At 39.6% G+C, this 9,831-nt stretch overlaps 1 pseudogene; it reads right to left on the bottom strand.

The window, feature by feature from the left end:
* Positions 1-1,795: 1,795 nt before the first annotated feature.
* On the bottom strand, positions 1,796-4,474 carry LOC122294053 (annotated as a pseudogene).
* Positions 4,475-9,831: the final 5,357 nt, after the last annotated feature.

Below are 9,831 nucleotides of genomic sequence, written 5' to 3'. Positions count from 1 at the left end.
TATATAATTAACTACTAAGACTGCTAAGCAGAAAATCATCAATAAAGAAAATGGGGGAAAATACCATTATTTATTTCTTTTCTATATGGCTAGAAGAGAAAACTACACGAGTAATATACTTTGAATAGTTCAAAGCTGACCAATTTCGAATTTCGTTCTCAAAATATATTTTTAATTATTCTATTTCTTTTGTAATTAGTTTGAATGACAACAATTTAGTCATAGTCATAGCATGAAAAACAAGCATATATGGAATGTTAGGAGCTTAAAAAATATATAGAGAGTAGTTACTTTATATTGATATTATATGTTGGTCAACTTTCATAGCTATTTTTCATATTTTTCAAAATAATGCAACATATATATTGGAATTGGTCAGTTTGTTATATAAATTACCTTATTTCCAATTAAAGAAATGATAGTTGTAGTCCTGATTGTACAAACGTCACGCAATCATTTTAAAAAAAGTGAATAAATACGGAACTCATATAAAAAAATTAATTTTTTAATAGTAGATCAAACTTTTTTTCAAAATAATTACACGGCACTTGCACTCTCCACGAATGCATATCAAATGGAATTTTGTACATCTTCCACTATGATCGCTACAAAACTGGGAAGCCATAGTAGAATGAAGTGCACTATAAATGACTTAGGTCTCATTTGAATATAATCTCCGTAAATAGTAATAAATTTGTTTGTAATTAGTAGTGAAATAGTTTGAATTAAGATATTTTATTAGATTTCGAAAAATGAGAGATAAAAAGTTGAATAAAAATATTATATAATTAAAATTAAATTAAAAATAGTAGGAGGGAAGAAGCATGGAAGTTGCTTGGCTCATTAAGGTCCATTTGGATATAAGAAGTGTTTCATCTCATCTCATCATTACAACTTTTTTAAATTTTTACACAAAATATAATAAACAATTTAACTTTTTCAAATCTTAAAATAATAATAATATTAAAAAAATAATATTATCATAATATTTTATTTAACTTTTAACTTTCATCTTAATTTACTATTCAAATCGACACATAAAACCTATAAGAAACTGTAAATGATGTGTCATGGGTGATTTTAATGAAATTTTAGCTCATGATGAGAAGATGGTTGGGAGGCATAGACAAGAAAGACTTGGGCCTTAGTTGAAGCTATAGTTAGGTTAATGGTGGATGAAGCATGAAAGTTCCCAAAAAAAAGAGACACGAAAATAAGTCAATTTGTAAATTGATTGTATTCAATGGTGGTAGATGAGATCAGCGCATACTTTAAAGGAGCGCATATGACTTACTCACCAAAGATTTTGAATTGTGAAGTGAACTAGAGACAACGCAAGGATGCTGCACAAAAATCTATGGTTGAAACTTCATTTTCATGCATAGTAGGCAACTATTTTAAATCCCCATGTTCACAACAGTGTTAATTACACCCAACAGCTAATCCAACAGCCTGTAACTGATCTACAGCTACTACTCACAAGATTTCAAGTCATCCCACCCACTTGCTTATCTTCAACCTAGGTCAGATCCTTGATCCACTTTGAGTAATAATATTTCATGGAGTTTTATTTTTTAGCTAAACAACATGACTCAAGCTATTTTACTGTAAATCTGATAGATCTGATTTGGATGAACATGATATTTGAGGCCAATGGATCCAATGAAACAGTTATAATATTGATGGGTGTGCTTGGAATATCCAAGAAATCATCATGGCCCCAGGTTTTCCAGACCAACAAACAAGATAATATAACTTTTAGGTGCAAAAGAAGAATACTTTTTTCATGCAAAAAACAAGATAATGGGAACAAATGAATGCGTTAGTGACCACCAAGGTCCAAAATGCAGTAGGAATCAGAATGTACAAGAATTGCGTAGGACATGGAAGATATGAGTGCAGCGTCCAGGCCAAATAGCCTTACAAGAATAGTTGTAAAATGAAGAAAGAATTTCAATCAAGTTCTTTTTTTTGGGTCAGTAATTTCAGTCTGAATGAATGGACAATGTAGCAGGAGAAAGGCTACCGAGATTGTCCTCACAGAGAGACAGTGCCCTCTCCAAATTGGAAACAATGTCACTCATGCTAGGCCTCTCCTTTCCCTCCAACTTCACACAACAATTAGCAGTGTAAGCCAACAGCTGAACTGCCTTAGACTCGTTCATTTCGGGCAGCCCAACCCTTCTATCCAACACCTTTTGCAGCTACCCTTCCGATATTAGTGGCCCAACATGCTCCACTAGGCTAATTGGACCAGTCCCATTATCTTGATCATTCCTGAACACAGCTTTCTTTCCTGTCAAAAGCTCAAACAAGACCACCCCAAAACCATAGACATCACTCTTTGCTGTCAAGTCGTTTAACACATAGTATTCAAGATCCATGTAGCCAACTGTTCCAACAGCCTTGCTTGACATGGTTTCATGTTCAGATTCTGGCTCCAATATCAATGACAACCCAAAATCAGACACTCTCACAACCCAATTTACATCTAGAAGTATGTTTGAGGACTTGATGTCTCTATGAATTATTGGTGGCACTGCATAATTGTGCAGATACTCGATTCCCCTCGCGGTATCTAATGCGATTTTGATCCTCATTTTCCAAGAATTCAAAATGCTGCTACTTTTTTCAACGTTGTTCTTGTTATGCAAATGGTCATGCAGAGTGCCATTGCTCATATACTCGTAAACCAAAAGCCTCTCGTCCTTTTCTTCACAAAATCCGAATAACACCACCAAATGCTTGTGGTGGAGCCGAGATAACAATGCCAATTCAGAATCAAATGCGATTTCTTTTTCCCGAAATTTCTTTGTTTTGACTGAAGCTTCTCCCCTCTTGATGGCCACTTTGCGGCCATCCACGAGCCTGCCTTTGTAAACACTGCCAAAGCTTCCAGCATCAATTTTGTTTTCCAACGAGAAGTTGTTGGTGGCAGTGGAAAGCTCTGAGAAAGAAAAGATCTGGGTCTTGTCTGCATGTTTGGATGATGTTGATGACCCACTTCTCTGTATCCTTAATCTCAAGGAGCCTTCGCGCTTGATAGAATATGATCTCGAAGTTGGGACACTAGAACCAATCTGAGGCATAGCGGCAGTATCAACATTGGCATCAGTACTTGTTGGTTGTAAAGAATTCTGAACATTCTTGAGCAGGAGGCCACATAAACCCGCCTAAAAGCAAAAGACAATTGCACAAATGCCTGCAAAAGATCCAACTGATCCAACAATCAAAAACGCGAATGAAACCTTGTTCCAAGCTTTGGTTTGTGGAGAAACTGGAGATGATGCTACTGGTGGCATTGACACTGCAAGTGGATGCTCAATCTGGCAAGACCTGCATATATTTCCAGAACCATAACACAGAGCCTCAAAATCTAGATATATGCCACAAGCGCCACAAGAAGCCTGAACACATGGACCCGGAATCATCATTTTCAATGGAAGCTCCCTTGGCATGTTAGACCACCCTGGTCCCCAACAAATCATGGATAGATTTCTTGATGTCAACCCGCATACAAAATCCAAACCTGCAACAATAGACTCAAATGAAATATTGTCAATCACATTGCTCCCAAATTCGAACTTTTTATTTCCTCCCCAACATACCACCATTCCATTTCTTACCCTAATGGCACATGTAAAATTTGCTCCTAATGCCAAACCAGAAAACTCATCATGAGCAGAGCTGAAAGGAACATCCAGTTGACCCGAAGTGTTGTTACCTTTGCAAACCAGCCTCCCAGTTGTTGTCAAACTACAGGCATGGGACTCTCCAGCAACCAAGGTTAACAATGACAAATTGGCAAACTGTTTCTGAATATCATCTCCAAGATAATCACTGCCCCAACATAAAACTCTGCTATTGTTCTTCAAAATCCCACATGAAAACCCAATCCCCGATGTGATTGCCAGAAACCTCAATACTTCCCAAGGTGGTGGATACTTAGACCCACCATTCTTATTTCCTCTCCAGCACTTAGCCTTACCGGAGTTGACCTTTCTGGCACAAACCTGAGCATCACCAACCGTTAGATCAGTCAGTCTGACCGTGTCACTATTATATATACGTTATGGTTTAAAACTCTATTTGGATGAAGCAGTGTCCCAGCAGAGGAGGCTGAGGCCACCAGACCTGAGGCCGCAGAAAAAGCTGCCGCCACCTGAGATGGCTTCAAAGGAGATATTCGGTTCGACTGAAATGATTTGGCTGTTTTGATAGCATTGGATTCCCTGGGTGGGCTCGGCGGCTACGATACCACAGACTGTGGCAGTGCCGTAGGTGATAGCGGTGGTGGACGCTGACCCGAGACCATTAACGACAGTTGGAGGCAAAAGAGATATGGGGTAGATGAGAATGAGAGTGACGGTGATGGCGAGAAAAGAAGATGGAATTGTCATTTGAAAGATTGACACACTTGTGGCTTCTTCTTCTTCTTCTTCTTCATCGAGAGAGAGAGAGAGAGAGAGAGAGAGAGAGAGAGAAGAATGGCAAAAGTGATGGATAAATTTTTGAATGGAAGTTAAAGACGTGATATTAACTGTGTATAATGACAATGCAGAGAAAATGTGTATAGACAATATTATAGAAAAGAAACGCATACCAATAAATTAATTAACAGACAGACAGTGACCTTTAAGAGGTGGTGGCTTTAAACTTTATTTTATTTCCTTTTTGTTTTCTTGAGCTTGAAACTGGTTGTTGGCTAAGTCTTTAGTGCTAGCCAGCAAAATGCCCGTGGAAATAGTCAATCTTCTATTCGGGCTAAGAAGTTCTTTTTTTTTTATTTTTTGAAAAGAAACCTCCTATATTCATCACAAACTAAGTATCACTAGTACAATATGACTCTTTACAAACTTGTAAAGAAATAAAGTCTGGACATTCATCAATCCAAATCTGATCATGCTCAACTAATAAAGTTTTTTTTGCTAACAAATGTGCAACTTCATTTCCTTCTCTTCTTATAAACTGAATCTTCCATGACCTTCTTTCTCTTAACACAGCTTTGACATCCTCTACTATATGCCCACCCGGAGATAAATCCTCATCCACACTGTTAACAACAGATATCACCACTTGAGCATCTCCCTCAAGAATGACTCTATTGAAACCCAACTCATGACTCAGTTCAACAGCCTACCATAATACCATAGTTTCAGCTAGACTTGAATCCGAAACTAGTGGCTTTTTAAAGCAAGCACAAGCCAGAACTTCTCCAACCTCATTCCTCAAGACAATCCCTAGTCCCAGATTTCTTATGTTTGTAGAGGCATCCCAGTTTGCTTTAATGAACCCCTCTATAGGCTTTATCCATCTTTGACTACCACTTCCCATATGAGCTGAACTTTTTATCTTTAACTCATGTGTTCAAGCTTCTTGAAAGCCTTCAATAACTGCTCTAGCTCTGCAAACTACAGAATCAGGATCTTTGAACTTCTGTTCAAAGATAAAAGAATTTCTTCTAATCCACAGAAGCCTCATCAATACAGCCACTAATTCTAGCTCTTTTTCAGACAATTTATCCATTAACTTCTCCCATAGAACCAGAAAGTTGTCTTCTGCACTGGACCACTTCTGTACCACTCGAATTGAACCTGTCCAAACATCCCTGGCAGCAGGACATTGCCACATAGCATGCATGGCAGTTTCCTCCTCAGTGCCACATATTGGACATAAAGCATCTTCTATTACCTTCCTCTTAAGCAAGTTCACCTTTGTTGCAAGCGCCTCATTGCCCAATTTCCAGAGAAAAGCTTTGTAAACTCCTGACACTTGAAGACTCCCAATGTTCTACCATCTCAAATCTTTTTTAAGCTCCCTAGAGGTTTCTCCCTTTAAAGCTCTTTTTCTTTCTTGTTCCACATAGTAAGCACTTCCAACAGAGAAGAGACCTCTGTTAGAAGGACCCCAAATTAGCTTATCCTTCGAGCCAAGTTTACTTAAGGGTATGCATATGATCTGGTCAGCTTCCTCTTTGACAAACACCTGCCTCACTAGCTCTTCATTCCATTCTTTCCCAGTTGCTACACTTTTGCCTTACTATCTAGAAGCTTGACAGGAGATTGAACCTTAAAAGAAGATGGGGAGTTAAGCCACTTAAAGCCCCACACACCAATATTCTTACCATTCCCTACCCTCCATCTCAGTCCCTCCTTCAGTAAATTCAGTGAGCCCCATATACTCCTCCAGATTAAAGAAGGATTTGATCCCAACTTGGCTTCCAACAGGTGCTTAGACTTTTGGTACTTCTCTCTGAAAATAGAAGATACAAGAGAGTTTGGCTTTTGTAAGAACCTCCAGGCTTGCTTTGCAAGTAAAGCTGAGTTGAAAGTGTCCAAATCTCTGAGCGCCATCCCTGCCTTCAGCTTCTATGTTCCCATTTTATCCCAACTTTGCCATTGAATTTGTTCTCTCCCTTAACACTTCCCCACCAGAATCTTGATAGCATACCATTGATTTCTGAGCATAAGCTCTTAGGGAGCTTGAATACACTCATGGTATACGTGGGTACTGCTTGCAAAACTGCATTAATCATTATTTCTCTACCTGCTTGGGACAAGAACCTGTTCTGCCAGCTACTAATTTTTTTTCAAATTTTGTCTTTAATAACTGAGAAGGTATTGTATCTTGATCTCCTCACTAGAGATGGGAGACCAAGGTATTTCTCATAGCTGCCACAAACCACTGATCCACCCTCCTTCATGATACAGTCTCTATCCATAGCCTTCGTGTTTGAGCTAAAGAAAATAGAAGTTTTCTCTTTATTCAAAAACTGTCCTAAGGCCCTCTCATAGACTTTTAACAAGTCCATAAGCTTCTTCCATTCCTCACACTTGGCCCTTCCAAAAAGGACACAATCATCTGCAAAGAGCAGGTGATTGATCCTAATACCCCCTCTTGCCATTGTCACCCCTTTTGTCAAACCCCCTGCATCAGAAAAATTAAGCAAGGAACTTAAATCTTCTGCATAGACAATAAACAGGTAAGGGGATATAGGATCCCCTTGCCTTAAGCCCCTTGCTGGACAGAATCTCCTCCCAAGTTTACCATTTAAAAGCACTGAATAAGAGACAGAAGAAACACAACACATGATTAACTTGATCCATTTTTCACAAAAGCCCAGCTGTTTCATAATTGCCTTGAGGAAGTTCCATTCAATTCGATCATATGCCTTGGACATATCCAACTTAATAGCCATTGACCCCACCTTTCCCTTATGTCTAGTCTTCATTGCATGGAGGGCTTCATAGGCAATCATTATGTTGTCAGAAATCAGTCTACCTGGGATGAATGCACTTTGATTGGAAGAAATAACCACTTCCAATACCTTCTTGAATCTGTTAGCAATAGCTTTTGAAACTATCTTGTACACTACATTACACAGGCTAATAGGCCTGTATTCACTCACTTTGGAAGGATTTTTTACTTTAGGGACAAGAGTTATGTGAGTGTAATTCATCCATTCATCCATTTCCCCACTATTCAACACAGCTAGTACTGCTTCACTAACATTGTCCCCCACTACCATCCAATGATTTTGGTAAAAGTAAGCTCGTAGTCCATCTGGTCCAGGAGATTTTAGTGGGCCCATATGTTTAATAGCTTCTTCAATTTCTGGTCTTATGAATTCTTTTGATAACATTTCATTCATTTCTTTAGTTACTTTTGGCTGTACTGCCTTTAAACACTCAGTAAGCTCCTCCTGAGTTGGGTTGGTCGACTGAAACAGTTCTTTGAAATATCCATTGAAAGCCCCTTCAATCTCCTTCATACTAGTCACTTTGTTCCCTTGCTCATTGATAATCTGATTAATCATGTTTTTCCTCTTCCTCTGACTAGCACAAGCATGGAAAAATTTTGTATTCCTATCCCCATACTTGTACCAATTCCTTTTAGATCTTTGCCTCCACTTCAAGTCCTCTTGTTTAAGCAAACATTCCAGTTCTTTCTGAAGGCTTCGAATCTCCCTTACATTGTGGCTCCCTTCCTCTCTTTGTAAAAGCTGTAGAAGCTCAGTTTTTTCATAGATTTCTGAGGCCTTATTCCTCATTAGACTTCTACTCCATTTTTTCAGGAAACCAGTACATCTATTGATCAAGCCTTGTAGCTTCCCAACTGGTCCTCCTCCACTTCTTACTTGTTGCCACCCTTCCTTTATAATCTTCTCACAATCTGCTTCAGTAGCCCACCAAGCCTCATATTTGAAATTTCTGCAAACCTGAAAACATGTGGATTGAGAAAAAGTTAGCAGAAGAGGCCTATGGTCAGACCTCCTAGCCACTAGAACTTCCACCTTAATCTCTTTTTGAGCTTCAATCCAAGCCTGATTGGCCACCACCCTATCCAACCTTTCCTTTATAAAAGTCTTATCATCATGTCTATTACTCCAAGTATATTTGTCCCCTTCCCATCCTAGATCAGATAATCCTCCCTCCTCCAAAGCATTTCTGAAGTTGTTCATTAGATAATCTCCTCTAGGCCTACCACCCACCTTCTCATCATGTGTAAGGATCTCATTAAAGTCTCCCATAACACACCACCCTTTGTTGCTGTCAGGTTTAATGGATGACAGTAATTGCCAAGCCTCTTGCCTTTTACTAGCCTCAGGATGGCCATAGAAGCCTGTTAGAAGCCATAAGTGTCGCCCCTGATTATCACAAATCCATGCACTAATATGCCTCTGAGTGAAGTTCAAAACCTTCACCATACCTTCATGTTTCCAAAACAAAGCCAGACCACCCCTTCTCCTATCCACCCCAAAGCACCCTTCCATTCTCATCCTTTTCCTTATTCCTTCCAATCTACTTGTCTGTACCTTAGTTTCCATTACAAAGACCACACTTGGCAGCTTTTCCTCCACTAAGGAGCATAGGTCTTGAACTGTCCGAGGGTTGCCAAGCCCTCGGCAGTTCCAACTTAGTAGTTTCATAATACTTGGCGGGGCTGCTTAACAGCCACCGCCAATTCTACCTGTGCAACAGGTTCCTTCACTTCTAAAAGTCTTCTTTGTTTCTTTAAATTCTTCACTTCTTTAATCCCAACCTGCCCTTCCTCCATTGACCTTTTTAGAGGCCCTGATGGTGATGGCAAACTACTATTGTTTCCCATAAACCGAGCCCTTCTTTTCCATGTTTTCCCTCCCTTGACCAAATCCTTAAGTACCTCTCCCTCCCTTTCAACTTCTAACTCTTCATTAGGAGTACTAATCTCCTCTCCCTCCACCCCTTCTTCCTCATCTACCCGTACCTCAACTTCTTTTAAGCCAAACTCCATCCCTCCCCTTACTATAAGTTCTTTTTCCCCTCCACTCATTTTTTTCTCACTCCCCACTATCTCTTGACTCTCCTCCTGTTCCCTTGTCTCTATATCTCTCAGAAGTGCCTTCCCTCCTTCATGACAAGATTCTACTTCTTCTCCTCCCTCTCTTCTCCAAGAACCTTCTCTTCTGACTTCTCCCTTTGCTTCTGGACCTCTCCATTTTTTCCCAACTAAACTTACTCTTAACCAGGCCCCAAATTGCTCCTTAGTCTCACTACCCCCTGCACTCTTATCTATCTTCCCTGGACAACCATTAGATCCATGAAGAATTCTACCACAAGAGAAACAGAGGAAAGGTAGCTTCTCATACCTGAATGAGATCCACAGGCTTTTTCCTTGGATTGAAACTGTTCTGCCCCTCGCCAATGGTCTTGTTAAATCTAGTTCGATTTTGACCCTCAAGTAACTCCCCCAACCACTCCCATCACCTTGAACATCAACATCTCTTACCTTTCCCATCGTATTCCCCACCTGCTCTCCCTTCTTTTGTGTCATCATAGCCAGGGGCAAATT

Source organism: Carya illinoinensis, chromosome 14, assembly GCF_018687715.1.
Source record: "Carya illinoinensis cultivar Pawnee chromosome 14, C.illinoinensisPawnee_v1, whole genome shotgun sequence".
Classification (NCBI taxonomy): Eukaryota; Viridiplantae; Streptophyta; class Magnoliopsida; order Fagales; family Juglandaceae; genus Carya; species Carya illinoinensis.
The sequence above is the reverse complement of the archived record's forward strand: the minus strand, read 5'-3'. Positions and strand labels throughout refer to the sequence as shown.